Source organism: Daktulosphaira vitifoliae, unplaced genomic scaffold (genome assembly GCF_025091365.1).
Source record: "Daktulosphaira vitifoliae isolate Bord-2020 unplaced genomic scaffold, ASM2509136v1 Scaffold_3, whole genome shotgun sequence".
NCBI classification, from domain to species: domain Eukaryota; kingdom Metazoa; phylum Arthropoda; class Insecta; order Hemiptera; family Phylloxeridae; genus Daktulosphaira; species Daktulosphaira vitifoliae.
In genome coordinates, this window is record NW_026099574.1 from 31,280,212 (window position 1) to 31,298,981 (window position 18,770).

The window sequence follows — 18,770 nt, forward strand, 5'->3', positions numbered from 1 at the left end:
AAATTTAGTATCAAATTGATATTCAATAATTTAATATTGTAATTTTTACGGAGATATTATAAAAATAATTAAGTAGTTGTATATTTTTTTATTTTTAACGCATATAAAAATTTAAAGGGCTTGATGCAATAATTTTTAATAAAAAATTTTTGTTACTTATAACAAAGTAATAAGTTTTATACACTGGACTACAAAGAGCTTTCATCAGAAACGAAAATATACTTTTCAAAATCAATTTTTCGTACCGTTTTCAAATCTGAAATTAGACTTTTTCTATCATTTCTAAATAAATTTATCGGAAAAGCTCAATATTTTTTTTGATTTTTATTGTAATAAATAACTTAAATAGAAATAATAGTAATCATTTCCTAGTAACTTTTGGTGTTAAAAAAAATTCTACAATTGAAATATTAACTGAATTAATTTTAATGATTTACTTTAACTAAAAAAACCAATCAAAAAATTTGTTAAAAAGATCTATTCAACAGAGCGTATTATAATATTGAATATAATTGTAAAAATCCATTGTTAATTCAGGAGAAATTAACTATCATTTTTTTTAGAAATGATTTATATAGCAATATGTTATCAAAAAATTTAGAATATTATAATCTAGTAGTAGCAAACACGAATAGAGTAAAGAAATTATTAAATTAAAAAACAAAATGATTTAATTTTGTAGGTAAAACCTATCGTATCAAACATGATTCGTCAATAATTACGAATTGTAATCATTTGACGTATTGTTGAAAGGAGTTGGTCAAATGAGAGCTGAGAAAATAAATGATAGTCACAAAAAATACCTTCTCAGCTTTGCATTGAAGCTAAAACCTAAAATATAGTAAAATCATTTTAATATGAATAAGAAATTTCTTCTTGCGAGGTGCGACTACAATGAAGGCATACTTGATCTTTATTGAATCTAAATGAGATAAAAATCAAATAAGTTGAAAATTTATTCTAACTTAAAAAGAATTAAGAAAAAAATTTCTTTCCATACGTGGGTTGGAACCTTTTACACCAACTACGTAAGACACAAGTGTTACCGGCTCATTAACCGTACGTCGCTTACACCAACTGAAAAAGAATAGCAATTTAAGCTAGTTCAAATTTCAAAGTAATGTTTTAAGTAATTGAGGGTATTGTCTATGACTATATACAATTTGTGATCTTTTGGCGTATTATTCATAAAAATCGGTCCAGTGAGAGCTGAGGTTGAGTGGTAATAGACACAAAAAAAATAAATAAATAAAAACACATCATAGTAAAATTAATACCTTCTCAGTTTCGCATTGAAGCTAAAAGACGTAATATCGATCATAATATTAAATTGTTACTAATTGAATTACAAAATTATTCATTTTTCATTTTTCTTAAAAACTAGTGTTTTCATAATTAAAACACGCATTCAAACACAACTTTTAATATCCATAACGATTTAGCGCCTACATTTTCCAATATTCATTCGGACAAAAATGCTACATCTCTCTTAACGCAATTCTCCTATCGCATTCGAGATCTATTCAAATTATAGTAACATAATATAAATAAAAAATTAGGTGTAACTAAAAAGTCTATAAAAATATTTGAAAAATTACTTTTATTTTGTAAGTAATGGATTGACTTCTGATTAACAGATTAATTTGTGTACGTACATCAACTACAATAACATTGTGAATAGTAACAGTAATTTTTTGCATTCACTAATTTTTACATAAAAAACTCTTTAACTTTTCTTCTTTTAATCTTTTGGTAACTTTTCTTACTCTAACAACATTTGATGATGCAGAATTTCTTTGAAATAACCCCCAAGTAGTGGTCCTAATTCACCGGATCACATTAAAAAAAATTAACGATGCGTAAAACGTGTTGTCCATATAAAGGCAATTTGTAGTATTATCTGTCATGTCATGTGACAAAAAAGGACTGTACAAATTAAATATATTGGAAACGTAAATCTTAGTACATATTTTAATAATGTGAAGAACTATACTCAATAGATAAATAATAAAAATGAACATATTATACTTTTAAAAATATCTTGGAAAAAATATCATGTTAAATAATAAATAAAAATAATAATTCAAATTTAAACCACAAATCTCGATATTTTGACATATTATTATTCATATATATTATATCATTATAATTATTTATTTATATAAATCAAATTAGTAATTAATTAAAATTAGTAAATTAATAAATAAATTTTAATAACTCCCTTTGATTTTTTTAATTTGTATTCAAACAATACAAAAATGTTTAAATACAATTTAAATATGTAGAATATTCAGTAAGTAAGGAAACGGGTAATATTCTTATTGTTTGTAAAAATTGATTTGTTACATTATGAATATTCTGTATTTTACGCTAATAAAAATGTGTTAGAATGTGTAATTTATTTTGAGAAATATTGAATTAGTCATCTTTCCCCCACGCTTTTTTTACCAAACTAATATTTACCAGTAACAAAATCTATTGTAAATAAATGGATGTTTATAAGTTTATATAACACTTAAGTTGTACTTTTGGAATATTTAAGTGAGAAACTTGAAAATTTTCCCCTAGAATACTAATATTTAACGATGTGTTGCTATTTGCGATTGATTTTGAGAAAAACTGAATTCATTATCTTACCCTGTCTTCATAAATTATAAAGAAAATTTTTTAAAAATATACAGAAGAAATTAGTAGAAAAAACTCAAGGTTTTATGGTATGAGTAGAAATGCACCAAGGTTCTGATTTCAGACCTTACTTATTTTCTATAATGATGGATGGAAATTACTAGAAAAATACTAGGAGAGGTGCCGTGGTGATGTTTTCGCTGACGATATAGTGTTAATAGGATTGATTAAATAAAACAACTAAATTTGGAGAGAAGTAATTTTGTATACTTAGTTTTAAATTATAAATATCATAGTAGGAGCTGTAAGATATTATTTTTTTTTTAAGAATAATTCAGTAAGAGATAAAATATCCTGTAGGATTTTTCACTGGTAATTTAACGAAATAAGCTACTAGAGATATTTTTTGTTACTTTATTATTATTATTAATTTTAATAATGTGATCATTTATATCTATTATCTACGAAAAACTTGATATTAAAATCTTGAGCGAAATTCTTTACAAGGTTTATTTATTTATTACAAACTATAAGGGTGCATTCTCAAATCGCATTTCTAAGCGAACTTGGAATATTTATTAATTTTAGAAGATTAATCTTCTAAAATTATATAGTTGATATACAATTATATAATTATATAATTGAACAATTATGGAAAGTTTGAGATTATATTTAAAAATCTGCATTTCATACAAAAAATTATACATTGTATTACCTGAATAAAATTTATAAATATAATTTGTAAAGTTCAATGATTACACAAAACTTACATGCGTTTGATTCTTTTCATTATTAAAAAGTTCAGCAGTTTTTTCAGTCATGTACAAATTTCAATACAGTAATATAGTTCAAAAGTTAATTTAATATTTAAATTCTACCAGATTAATTAGATTTAATTTAGTTTCAAGTTTAACTCTTGTTTAAATAGTTCTATTGTTAGTTTGAGGGTTGTACATATCACATTCTAATATTATACTTGTAAATATATTCAATAATCTTTTCGTTTTAAAACCATTTAATGGCCTACCATGTATTTCTAATTCTGAATCTCCAACCATCTGTCTTTTACGTTAATGGAGGTTTAAAAATCTTGTTAGAGATGTTATATGATTGACGTTTGTTCATTATAGCAATATGATTTATGTATCTTGTACAATGATGACGTTTTAAAAATAACAATTTAATTTTACATTTTAACGAGTATGTTTTCTTGTGTTACTAATAGTAATTAATACATTAAGTATTACGATTTAAATTATTTGAGTCAATATATAGTATATTATATAGTTAACATATTTATATAAACTAAAATTAGATTAAATTGTTAAATATAAATATTCGTGATTTACACACGATAATGTTCCGCTTGTAATATATAAGTAATTACTATAATTATTAATTATGAACAATTTTAATATATTAAGAAAAACAGTTTCAGTTAAAATTTTAAATGCGTTACACTAGTTACGGTTAGAATTATATAGAATGTTCAGTAGGTAAGAAAACGGATTTCTATTGTTCTCATTGTTTATAACAATTGATTTGTTTCCTTACTTACTGAACACTCTGCATTTCGATATTTACTTCATTATATTTTAAACCATTAATAATATTATAAAAAATGTTAGAGTTATAATTTTTTTTTGTTGAAAAGTAATAAGCATTAAAGCTTAAGAAAAAAAAAAAAGTGCGAATATAGGATGCATTGTGTAAATATAGTTAAAAATATATTTTAACGAAATGGTAGTTTTACTGTGAAAAGGTTTTTTGTCGAAATTTACCCATTTTACACATAAAATCATTGACCTGAATTTATTCTGATCCCAGTTTGCCTGTAAAAAAAAGATCCTCGAATATAATCTACCATGTGTAAAATCTTTTCAGTGAAAATTTACTTACATTCATGTATATTTGTTATTCAACTGCATAATTAATGTACACATCCGCTATACATAACATAAATAATTATTTACCTTAGATATTTGTTTAATAAAATAAATTAAAGTTTAAAAATTAACTTGAACTATCTTAACACTATGTTTTCAGTTATAATTATAAATGAACTTTATAATTTCAACAAAAAAAGAGTGCCAATTTATAACCAAAGTTGAGCAAGCTAAATGATCTTAGATAATGATATAAACAATAACTTGGGATAATTTTGTCAAACTCTCCGATCATTTGTGTATTTATAATATTTTAATGTTATCCGATTTCAAAGTCCTTACTGCTTTATACTGTTTGCTGTGATAACAATATAATTTACGTTGAAGTAACCGCAAAATATTAGTGAATTGATCTATATACAGTTTGAAATAGGTAGTAACCCAAAACTATAAGAACGAAGTAAATGAGCCAATCAAATATAATGTTGATTGAAAAATGAACTACAGGAAATCGTATCAGTTATGTGCCCGCTTAGTTTTCTAAAAGGAAAGAAGCCGTTAATTGGCTCTAAATTTGGTAAAATTTAAACTGAATTTACTAAGTAAACTGAATAACTCATTTTAGGATAATATGATCAGGATGTTACAAATTATTGATAATCTAAAACATAATTGAAAGGTAAAAAATTATATTAATTGTTTTTAATATTTTGATATAAATTTATTAGGTTAGTAAAATCATGTAAATATACATGGAACAATAATTTTATTAAAAAATTGAGAGTATTGTATAAATATCAATATACATTTCTATTCATGTATTTCTCTTTTCATAAAACTATTCGCTTCGGATTATTTACTTATTAGTACTATTAGCGAATACATTTTTAAGAAGTTATAACAACAAAGATAGTGTATTACGTTAAAGGTATTCTATACACATTTTACTACTGAAGTGCAGCTTAAAAAATGTTGAAAATCGATATGATATTAAAAAAATAAGTTTATCATTCTCCATTTGACAACTACATAAAGTTGATTCACTGAAAATGAAGTATGATTAGGAATTCACGTATAATATTTTAATATTTATTCCCCTGTTAAATTTATGATGATAATTTAATGACTGAGTAAAATGCGTTTATTGTGATTACAGCGTAAAATAGTCGCTACAATTAGAAACGTTGTGACATTCTTATCTGAATTTATGAATAAGGAATGCATCGTTTATGACTTCTACTGAAATAGTTTATTTGATAGTACTTAATTATTATATTTTTATTAATCAAATAGTGAATTTATATACCCCAACACAAACGTTCCCAAGACAACATTTCTAGACGTTATCGATTAAAAAAATCTCCGTATAATTATTGAAAATGTTTGTGGTTATACTATCTATACTAGATGCACTAATGAGTATCAAAGAGAAAAGTAAATTGGAGTAGTATACCTAACATACTAATAGAAATTGTAACGAAACATAAAGTTAATTAAAAATAATTTTTTAAACAAAAAGCACCATCGGGGAGAATTTATAGATTCTTTTGCGGTAATAATAAGTTCTTTGTACTTGTACATGTTGGTGGTAATATGACAGGGTAAAAGCATAAAGTAAAAAAAAGGTTTTGAAATGTGTTGCCGTTGGTGATACAATGAGGGTAGTAATCGATGATTGAAATCAACAGATTTTCGTCTGTCTACAAGGTGTAATAGAAACTGCTTTTATCAACCACGTCAAGGATGGGATTTCTCATTCAAGGGCACCGTCGTAGCTCGTAGGCTTAATGACAATGATATCAGTGGACCGTATAGTGTTATGCCATCGGCCGACGCGCTGCATAAAACACATACGATTTAGTGTACCCGAATTACCGACAGCGGCGTGGTTAGGTGACTCCGCGGCGATCAACTTGTACTCAGTGAGTCTGCGGTGGTTGTCCCCGGCGGTGGTTGTCGTGAGTGTTTGTGTTACGCGTAATACATGTGCGCCGGCTCGCCATGTAACGTGGTCCGGTTCTCTAATCGTGATTTTCGTTGACGATAAAAATAAGTAAAACCCAATGGTGTGGTTAAAAATAGTCAAGTATTTAATATTAGAGTTATATCATAATAATTGAACAATGACTGTTTGTTTTTTTCCGAGTCTATTAATTGTTAATTGCTGTGTTGAGTTATGATGTTATAAGTGATATTTGATTAATATATTTATATCAAATTTTCGGAATGTTGGTTTAAATTTTTTTTAGTGCTAAACAATTTTCAATTAATCTACACTGTTAAATCACATCATAAAGTGGTGTACTAACACCGTACCAGCCATTTTAGAGGTAAATACTGTCGTTATAAACATACAAATGTATTTAAAAAATAATTTTTAATTTTACCATGTACAATTATATTGTATACCGTTGCGAAGTTGATATTTATAGTTTCGAAAGCCTTTTGGAGTATAAATATTTTCACAAGCTATTAATGAACTTATGATATTATACATTTTATTATTATTATCATTTATTCGAGCACTCTTATGGCGTATTTTAGTTTTCGCCCCGTTAAAAAACATCCATCAATATTTTTACATGCGTGTTTAACATAGTTACATAACATAGTACAAATTATTTATTATGTACCAGTAAAACACAATATATTACATTATTACTACTTACTGGGTGACGAATCGGTTTACCGGTTCAGCTTGAAGATCTTATATCTCGAGTAGACTGATGGATGGTTTATAGGCTCATAAATTTAGATTTATACTTACCCACTGTCAATTCGGTAAGAAATGAACTGTAATGGATATCATTGGAGGGAAACCATAGTGACATAATACTTAGAATATTTTACTGCGACCATGTTATTTTATTGCTGTCTTAATTCAAAATGACCACGAAATGAATTATAAAAATTTAAATGATTCTTGTAGGGAAACGTTTGAATCAATTAGCTTGATGTATTTTAAAAGTTCTTATATCGTGTAGGGTCCACTGATCTATTAAGAATTAAGAAATTCTAAGGTATGCAGCAGTGGATCGAGCAAGTACCAAAATATCGAGTGACTAACCCGTTTGAAAGTTTTTATTATGTAACTAAATAAAGAAATATAAGCTGCTATTTGTTAATTTTAATTCCTTAAATGATATGAATAAGTTTGTACAATATATGAACCTTATTATTGAATATCGTTGGCAACGCAGACATTTAGGTCTTTGGTACACTGTGGTGTTAATAAGTCAGTCTAGAATATTTAAAGGGATTTTTTATGACTTTAGCGAGTGCCTCGTTTCAACTTTAATCCTGTTAATAACAAGCGTTAAAACTCAAAATAAATATTTGTTTGACACTTTTCCAAAATAAACTTGGGTGAACAATTTTTTTTAACCGAAATATGCCGATAATGTTTAAAAAATATACGAGTGGCTATATCCATGTTCTTTGAAATATTCGAATTATATTAAATAAATTTCTGATTCTCTGTAAAATAACTTATTGGAATTCGCCACAATTTTATTAAAATTTTATATTACATATGTTATATTGAAAAGTATTGTAGCATTTAGATTTAAAGAACGTTTCCTAAATATTCGCGTATTGTATGATTACATACTTAAGAAAATACAAGAACATTACTAAAAAGAACAATAAATTGTTTATCTTTTTTCTTTTGGCCGAGAATTTCTATAAATTTATCACCAGTATAACAGAATATATAAAAAATAAAGTTTATAACATAGTCATTAAAGTATGTATCGAGATATAAGTAACCAAAACATTTTATTTGCAGTTTTATTATATTTTTGGTTAAAATGAAAGTACACAGTTCGTTTGTCATTTGAAACGAAAAGGACTTAAATCATATAAAATTGTAGTATTGAATACAAATATGTATAATAACAAATAATACGAAAAAAAGGGAAAAATATATTCTTGTTTTATTTATTTTTATATGTTTATGGTTATATTTAAAAAAATTATATGATCTAATGATTTTTATTTCCTAAGACATTGTTTAATTAATTAAAATTAAAAATTCTTCGTGTAAAATAAAGTATCTCGATGAATTTAAAGAGCATGACATTACTTATACATATATTTTTTGAAATAATTAATTAAATGTGACAACTAAATAAGTAGAAACCCTAAGCTTGTTAGGGATATTTAATTAAAAATGTAGCTCCAAAATAAAGTTAATAAATATAATTAAACTAAGGAAAATATGCAAATGGAAAACCGTATGACTAAACTCATTACAAATTTTTAGGGTTACACCCATTAGCATTATTTAATTTTTTTACCATTTGAAATTTTATATTTCGTGTGATCTATAATTCCTATATATTAAAAATATTTAAAAAATAAAATACATTTTATTTGAATACGAATTAACGAAATATAAATATTATTTCAAATAAATATTCACTTATGATATTTTCTGATATTATGATATTTAACTTAATATTAATGTTTAAAAATTCATAATTTCTTAAAAGATTATTGATAAAAAATGGCTTTACTAAATTTTTTTATTAATTATTATTAACTAATTAAACGTTTTAATATCATATAAAAATGTTTTATAGTCTATTATAATTTTTAAGAAAAAGTATTAAAACAATAACAATAATATTTTCTTAGAATAAACAATCACATAAGCCCATTATAAATAAAATTATGCATTATCATCATTTTAGATGAATTACTTCGTAATTTGAAATAAGAGAGTATGTGTCATATTTCATCTACATTTATAATACGTGTTTAGATTATGCACAATAAAACAGTATGAACATGATAAAAAATGTATGTATACCCGGTTTGGAAAAGATTTCGCCGGAAATTCATTCTAAAAACGTTTTTAATGATTTAGCACTCACAAGCATATAAGCATTTTTACTTTGATAGAAGGTTCTTTACTTATTAACAGAAAGCAATTAATGATGTCTTAAAGTATAATTATGTACGTGTTACTATTTATTTTATGCTATTATACGTACATAATTACAGACTTAATATAAACATTTCATGCGATTTCCAATTTTTGCTTACGGTATTAGTCTTATATTTCCGTTCTACTTCACAGGGACATAACTAGGCACTTACTAGAAAGCATTTGCAAGAGGCGCAATTTGACTAAAGATGCAATTTCAATGAGTAATCATTTTATTCAGTTATAATAATTCATTTTTTATAAAATATTTTTGTATTGTATATTTTTGCGTTTAGTTATGTAGAAAAAACAAATTTCGTCAGGGACGCTCTTAGTTTTTGCTTCAACCCTATTACTTCACAACATTAATTTTTATTTTCAAAAATCAATCATAGTCGAATTTTGTTTAATATTTTTTCGGAATGATTTTCACCCAAATAAAATTAAGTCGTTTCAATCCATTCAGTACTATGTCGATAAAATATGTATTTTTTTATTAATAATTTCCTTTTGCAATTGTACAAAATTACTTGTTTGGTGAATTTTAATTGCTTAAGTTGAAAAAAAATGATCGCTTCATATTCTTATATAAAATAATTTTAATTGCGTTACGATTAAAAATCATTTTTTCTTATTTAATTTATTTTTTTATATTTTAATAAGTTCACTAAAAATTTAGAATGAGTAGTTTTTTTTAACAAAATATCATTAATACATTTCTTTAAGTGTGATAATTGACGCCATCATAATTAAAGAAGAAGTTTTCCCATTAAAGTTGTACTTTGTTCAAAACTGCAAATATTTTTTCAAATTATAGAATTTTAAAAGACATAAAATAATCTTAAAGGTATATTACAAAAAAATTGTACCCATTTAATTTTTTTATTTTCTCTAAAATAAATGTTTAAGGTATTTCTTTTTTACGTCAAATAAATCTATTTATAGTATTAATTTTGTTTTTTTATTTCATGTTTATTATCTCTTCCGGAGTATACGAGTTTAATACAGTCACACAATTTTAATATTTACATTAAGATACTGAAAAAAAAAATATTTTTTTATGTACCTTTTACTCTACATCAGAAGTATAACAATGAATGACATATGTTATTATAAAAACTAAATTCCATAGAATTTTTTTTAGTGAAATTGTATTTTTCTGACGTATGTACATTTGTTACACTTACATTTTTACCTATATTTGTCCTAAATTAAAAATAAATTGAGATTTAGCTATTTATTAATACATATATTAATGTGAATGAGTAGGTACTATTCACAAATAAAAAGACAGGAGTACAATATGAAAAATATCCTACTGGGTCTGATGGGTACTTGTTTATAACAGATCCAAAATGATCATTTAAAACTGACTTGTCGACTTCATGTAAGTATAATGCATAGGGTGTGTGTTATATGAATTACTAATAAAAAATTGAATGTATCTTGCGGTTATTTTATTGACAGTAATACTTAATGTGTAATTTATCAATTTCATCTATTAATTGTCTATTTTAACGGCGATATAGTTACTTCATTTGTGGAATAGAAAATGCAATGGACAACGTAGAATTTAGGATAAAAAACTATTTGATAAAATGATAGTTGTATAGGTAATAAAATTGTAAAGAAAGATAAGAATAAATTATAATTAAAAATTGGCTCTTAAAATCAGATATTTCCAAATATTTAACTTTATAACTTAAAAGTTCAACTGCGAAAATTCACTTATTCAATGTGTTATTTTCTTACAAGTAGAATAAATAATTGTTTAATAGAATTCGGTTGTGTAAAATTTTTTATTTGAACTTTAATTTAAAAATTGTAAAATATTGAGTCAACAGATAGCAATATAAATCTTACAGCGATGCCAATGATACATTTTTCGATACTATTGTTTTCTTATTAAGTTAATAATAGATTTTTTGGTTTATTTTCAATACTGGTTCATTGAATTACCTTTGTTAGGGCTATATTTGTCTATGAATGATTAGAACAAGGAGTAATATAACTTTATGAAGTACATAACGTAACAATAACATATAAACAATACGGATTTAGGATATGGCGTGATTTTTTTTGCTCGTTTAAGACGGTCAGTTCAAGTACACTACAGTAAGTATACTTGTACAAAAAAAATTCAACCAAATATCTTATACTGATTCAAAAGTAATACTTTTGTATAAAACATTTATCGAGACCGGCGAATCTGTGTACTCCTACTGGAAGATGATATAATTTTAAAGATGACCTATAGTGCCTTACGGGACAAAGTCGAGTGAGGCTTTACTATACAAATATTTATAGTCAAATTCTTTATTCAAACTGATATCATAGAATTCATACGTACTAGGTACTTTTAAGTTAAATTAGTTCTGATATATTTTTAAACAAATTTATTATTACCAGTGGTGTATTTAGTTCTTTGGCATCCTTAGGCTAAATTATTTCCCCGATTATAATTGTTTTTTCGATAATGTAATATTTTTAGAAACTGTCCATCTTTTGATACACCTATATTTCGTGTGCCAGAATTACTTTTCATAGATGATTATATTTGGTCAGAATACTTTACTGAATATTCTAGAAGTACTTTTTTTTAATTTTGTCTAACCTAAAAAAAAAATATTAATGAATCTATATCGAGCAATTTATATAGTTTTCAAAATTTAATTTATTATTCGAGAATTTTCAAGGGTTGCGTTTATTGTAAATCCTAACATTTAATTGAAAAAATCATTTATTAGTGTATAAATATTCGGTGTTTTTGTATTTTATAATACAATAATACCTTGAAAAAAAAAGAAAAAAGAATTTTACAATACAAAATGTTGGTATTTAACATTTTTGAGCAACAACTTTGATTTTTTTGGGATGAGTAATGTATTTTAAATAAATAAAATATAAAATAATTGTTCGATTTAATAGTATATTTCAAACAAATATTTTAAAGGTATTCGAAAAAATTCTATCCAAGTGTTTACTGTATAATTATTATTCATTTAAAATTTATAATAATAATTTAATAATATTTAGATACCAATATTTTATATAAAACGATTTTCATAATTTACACGTATAGTATTTTCAATGTTAATGGGAAAAGTTATTATTGCGAAATATTTATTGATAAATATTGTCATACCTGTGCCAAACCTCCACTCTATTTTTTTAAATGTTAATAATTTTTGATGTGCTGGTCCAAAAAGTATTATCGATCTGCATCATAAGCTAGTTATATATGCTTTTTGCCATTGAAAAATTTAAAGTTAATACCCTTATTATGTATATGAGATGAAATAAAATAATAAATTATAACTGATAAATGATGAGCTGTAAGAAACTAAAAATGCCAAAAATAGTCTTAATGTAATTATAAATTTAAGAAAAATCGAGTGGCTAGTATTAAAATAATATACAATTTATTTAGCCTATCATTCTCATACTATTTTCTACATTTTAATTATTTTTTGTACGACTTTTAATGTGTACATATATTTGAATAGTCTTTTTAATTTTTATACATAGTGTGATTATGTTATGTCATCGCTATTTATTTTAAATAATTGTAATAATATTATAATAGATCAGGACGGGACTTTCGCTGCTGGCGACTGATGATTTGGTAATAAAATAAAATATGCAACCATACGCAACTAATTAAATCGATTGTGCTTNAAAATAAAATATACAATCATACGCAACTAATTAAATCGATTGTGCTTCAGGCGACTCTATCTAATACGCTCCGTAAGATTTATTGTCTCATTACACAGTTGTCGCTATTTGTCTTTCAACCCTACACCANGCAACCATACGCAACTAATTAAATCGATTGTGCTTGACCCTTATGGTCAGGCGACTCTATCTAATACGCTCCGTAAGATTTATTGTCTCATTACACAGTTGTCGCTATTTGTCTTTCAACCCTACACCAAGAGTTTGTTTCTCCTGAACGCCTCTGCTACCTTATATACTAAACCAAACCTTATATCGTTTCCTATTTAACTCAAATACTTTTGTCATCAATTTGTCTGCACTTCATACTTCATTATCCCTTCCTAAACCCGATTTACTTGTATCTTGTACTTCACATGTACCTTATACCTAGTATTTCTTTTTCTCATCCTCTATAACAACGGCTTTTCGACATCTTTGATAGCACCGGAGTGTCAGCTGTGTCATACGGTCAAGACCAATGTTTACTTTCATACTTAAGTCACTCACTACATAAGATAGTCATTCGTAGTCGAGTAGTTAACGTTAAAAAATCTCCTTGTATACTTAAATTATATACTTTCATAAAAGTCATAAAAATATTCTTGTATGGCATTCACTATTATATATTTATAACTATTTATTATCTCCATGATGATCATTAGTCAAAAAGGCTTTTATCACAATACTATTTTTAATCACGGCATTGTTATAAATGAATAGTATTTATCAGAGACGTAGTGACCAACTATGATGTATGGTTCAAAATGCTGGGTGGTTTACTAGATAATAGAGCAGAGAATGAGTGTAGCAGAGATGAGAATGCTTGAATGGATGAATGGAGTGACTAGAGGAGACAGGATAAGGAACGAATATATAAGAGGAAGTATAGGTGTAGCGTCATGTGTGGATAAGATGAGAGAGAATAGACTTAGATGGTTTAGTCATGTTATTAGAAGAGAAGAAACGGAAGCTGTATGAACAGTTATGGAAATGAATGTTGAAGGAAGAAGAGATAGGGGAAGACCAAAAAAGAGATGGAGGAATGTTATTGAATGCGATATGGCGATGGCTGATGGTGCGTAGATAATGTGGGAGATCGTGTCAAGTGGAATTTTAGGATGAGGGTGGCTGACCTTAAGTTGTTGGGATAAATATGAGGAAAAAGAAGAATATCAGAGGTTGACTGTGTATATTCGGACAAGTATGTTAGAAAAAATTCGACTTTCATCTATATTTTTACCGATATAAAATAACTTCTTTTTATCGCTCATAAATTAAATTTTTTAAAGCATATTATAAGCATTAGAGCAAACATTGCGGGTCTCTATGTAATGACTTCTTTAATTTTTTTTACATATTATATGTAAGTCTATTACCATGGTCAAATAACTGAAACTATTTTAACTTTTAAAATATTTTACCTTATTTCGTCTTTATCATTCATTATATGTATATATATTCGTATGACTTTTTGATGTATAATAAAATAGATTAATTTTTTTTTTTAATCAATCATGTATACAAATAATGCAAAATATAAATAAATAAAACTGTTAAATCACAGCTGCAACATTTTTTCAAAACTCTGCCTGACTGCATTTTGGAAGACGACTCACAAACTCCGGCCAAATGTGCTGTAGCACAGTAACACTTTGGGCTAGTCTGTCCTTGGTATTTGCACATATATTTTGGGAGTAATAAACGACAGATTCAATATTTATGATAAAATTTTGATGGATAAATATTTGATGAATTATTAGCCGTAAACAACATTGTTAAAATAACTAACAAGCTTTAAATAATTAATTCCATGAAATTAAATATTTCTTTGTTTACAGAACACATTTAACTACTTTTACTATTCATTGTATTTTCAGATCTAGTATTCCGTATTTCGTAATATTCTAGTATGATTTAAATAAAATATAGTTCTTAAAAAATCTTTAGACTTCTGAGTAGTAAATAAATATTATTTTCAATTTTTAAAAACAAATACCGAATGTTCAAATATTACAATAAAATAAAAAGTTATTATGTCAATTATATCAATATTTGTACTACCAAAACAAGAAATGCTTTATAATTTTCTTTTAAGTAGGAACTATTAATTTTGAGTTAAGGGTTACTAAAGTTTCCCTAATTGTGCTTATAAATAGACTTATGTTATTAAAATAGAATAAAAATTGTAAAACTATACAAAATATAGAAAAAAGTGCATTACAAACTTATAAAAATAATTTTTAAAACGTGCTCACATTTTAGTTGATGTAATATATAAAATATAGTTGTTATTATGATGTATTTTCCGTATGCAAAACCTTTTCGATAATATTTATAAATTAATAATTTACAATTTGTGATTGTTTAATAAATTAAATTGAAAAAATAATTTAATAACACTGAAATGTCAAATATAATAAAAAAGTAATTTGAAAATTTATAATAAATAAAAAATGTTCATTATTAATGAAACTTAATGAATTTAACATTAAATTATTTATAGATCAAAGAAATCGCGTTAAAGTAATAAATTATATGAGTTGTTAAATTTAATAGATATTCGAGTTTGTGGAATTTCTTTTAAATAATTGTGATTCTACATAACTTAGTTATATAATTTATCAAATAAGGTAGAACAAAGATATTCTGAAAATTTATTACGAAATTAAAATCAAACATTTATTAATAAAAGGTTTTGTAATTCTTTTTTCATTTTCTATTTAGAGTTTTTCGTTCAATTCTTCCAGTCTACCAAATAATAAAAGTCAATATGTACAAAAAGATAAGACAAAATCGCTTGAATTATTATCAAATTAAATGTGCTTTAAATTGTTTAACTTTTTAAAGCGAGTACTGTACTATATTACTAGTATATTTTCATGTTCAAGTATTTTAAATATGTGAAGAGTATATATTACTTTCACCATAATTATTATTATTAATTCTGATAATAACAAGTATTTCTGAGTCAAATTTTTTTTTCATATTGATTTCATATTTAAATTTGTGCTTACTTTAAAATTATTCATTATTTTTAATAAAAAAAAAATTATTATACTTGTAAAAACTTATATTTAATTCGTTAAGAATTAACTTATTAAAACATCTAAAACGTAGCTTACTTCATGTACAAATGTAATATATAATATATTTAGTATGATAAATGTAAAGGGATTAACTGTTTTGAAGAAAGACATTTTATGAATTACTTACATAAAACTAGTGAATATCTAGAAACATATTCATTTTTCAAAACTAGTGAGCAAATGAATAAATAACTATAAAACATTATCTGTACTAAGAACGCACAATTGTAATTTGTGCACATATTTTTAAGCAGAAAAATAATTCATTTCATGGAAACTACCAAAAAACTTAAATTTTATTTATTATGATTATTAATCATAAATATTTCATTATCATAAACCATCATGTTTTTAATTATTGATTAAGAGTATGTTAAAAAAACTTGTTAGAACTGAAAAGTTGAAATATACACTTAAGAGATTGAAATAAGTTACATTTGAAATTGGTTATTTTTGCAATTTGGTTTTAATTATATTTTTTGTTTTATGGGAACCGTCATAAGAGTGAGCGATTGGACGAAGAAAGGTGTAGTATTCCTGCACTTGATAATATTTTATTCTATTAATACAATAATTATTATTTAGGAAGAGTTTAACTATGTCTGGAGTCATAAAAATTCTAAATATTAAAAAATAAAAAATAAACAATTTATTGATTTTTTATAGTTCTTGATGTTTGATAACACTTAATGTACTAAATTTATGTGGAAATATCTTTAAGTACTCATAAACATTGAATTTTAGCTATTTTATTTATATTTTGCTGTCACTTACAATTATGTTGTTTTTAGAAATTTTAACAATTTAAGCCACTTTTTACTGGATTTTATTTTATGACATTACTTTTTAAATTTGACTGCATTTGTTCTAAGTTCTAAGCAATGACATAAGTTTCACCGTAGCATCTTTTATAAGTTTTCAAATCACTCCCTTATTTATGAGTGTCAATTAACTTAAAACACTTCTGCGACAGTGGCTGTGAAAATCCAGCTGACCGAGTTTTCCCTAATTATGTAAATATTGTTTTATGCTTATTTAATACACGACAGTTTGATCTGGGCCCTTTACTGAGAATTATGTATTCGGGTTGAGATATTAAGCAGGTAGCAAATTGGGAATTTACTGTTTTGTCTTAGTATGTTTTCAACAATCTGAAATTATAATTAGTACAATGTATTAAAATATTTTTGTGATAAAGGGAATCCATATTTTGATTATAGATTCAACGTGCAAAATATTTTGTTGGACATAATTGTATATATATATACAGAGTGGAACAGATCTAACTGATAACTCATATAACTTATGATTTACATAATATTTTATACTTATTTTTTTTAATCAATTTTTACAATATAGAATTATATTTAAGATATATTGTATGTGTTTTTTCGCAATTACAAACAATATTTTAAAAATTAATTTTTTTTAAGATTTGAAGATAGTCATTTTATAGATGTTTTAAAGAAAAATTTTGATAACGAAAACTCTTATTTTAATTCAAAAGTTACGTTTGTACAGTATTTTAGAATTTGTTAAATTTTGATTTTTTTTTTACAATTTTCCTATGGTATCAAATGTTAGTCCACATTTGATACCATTATATTTTAAAATGTGAAAAACTCTACAAACAATTATTCAAAAGTTATTTTTGATCAGTTAATTTAATTTTTGATCATTTTTGTTTTAACAGTGAAAAATATACATAAAAGAACGTTTTTAGATTCAAAAGATACCCAAAAAGTACCATTGAATATAGGACTTTCAAAATATTCCTTTCAAAACTTTTTTAGATAAACAATAAAGTATTTTTATTAGAAATGCTAATAAAAGGAAATCAATATTTTTCAAGAAAAGTGGTTTATGTATTTATAAAAAGAAAGGTATAAGTGTGTATAATTCAACCTTGACGAATGCGCTTAAAAGGTTTTTGCGATAAACATAGTAGTAAATAAAAAATACAATATACTATATAAAGTATTTTATTTTTATTTATTTTACTACATACAATATTTCATATTATGTCAGTAAATGTTTTATTTTAATTTTTTTTTGGTAAAATGAATGAAAATTTATAATTATAATTATTTATCTTAAGTTAATATTATTTAGTATGCTGTAACTTTAAAAATGTATCCCTTTAAAAAAATATATTTATTTTAGAAAACCATAACATGAATTTGTTGTGAGCCCATTATATAGAATGTACAGTAGTAAGGAAAAGTGTTACTATTGTTCTCATTGTTTGTAACAATCAACCTGTTTCCTTATTTTTTGAACACCCTGTGTATAACGTATATTAGATACTTTTTTTAATACAACTAAAAATTGTACGATTCTTTTTGTATTCCTTGATTATATTGCACTTGAGATCCTATCTACCTGAAAAATAATGAACTGAATAACATCCGCTATAGCTACGGTAATTATCCCAAACTAGCATTAGTTATTTTTTTTTTTAGTAAACTATTCAACCTTAGGGTGAACAATGTAATATTGAATAAAACAAAGAACAAAATAAAA

General features: G+C 24.8%; 1 protein-coding gene and 1 long non-coding RNA gene across 3 annotated transcripts in view; one reads left to right on the top strand and one right to left on the bottom strand.

Annotated features, from left to right (window-relative positions):
• Positions 1 to 3,997: 3,997 nt before the first annotated feature.
• LOC126902866 (uncharacterized) lies at positions 3,998 to 7,263 on the bottom strand. The gene is made up of 3 exons (XR_007703364.1): positions 7,181 to 7,263; positions 4,525 to 4,571; positions 3,998 to 4,457 (listed from the first exon to the last, which is right to left on the bottom strand). It is a non-coding gene; the product is annotated as an uncharacterized LOC126902866 (long non-coding RNA).
• LOC126902823 (uncharacterized) overlaps positions 6,388 to 18,770 on the top strand; it is a 113,453-nt gene continuing 101,070 nt past the window's right edge. For both annotated transcript variants that reach the window (XM_050680450.1, XM_050680451.1), the window contains exon 1: positions 6,388 to 6,841. The gene's annotated coding sequence lies outside the window, so the exon portion shown is untranslated. The remainder of the gene's footprint in view (positions 6,842 to 18,770) is intronic.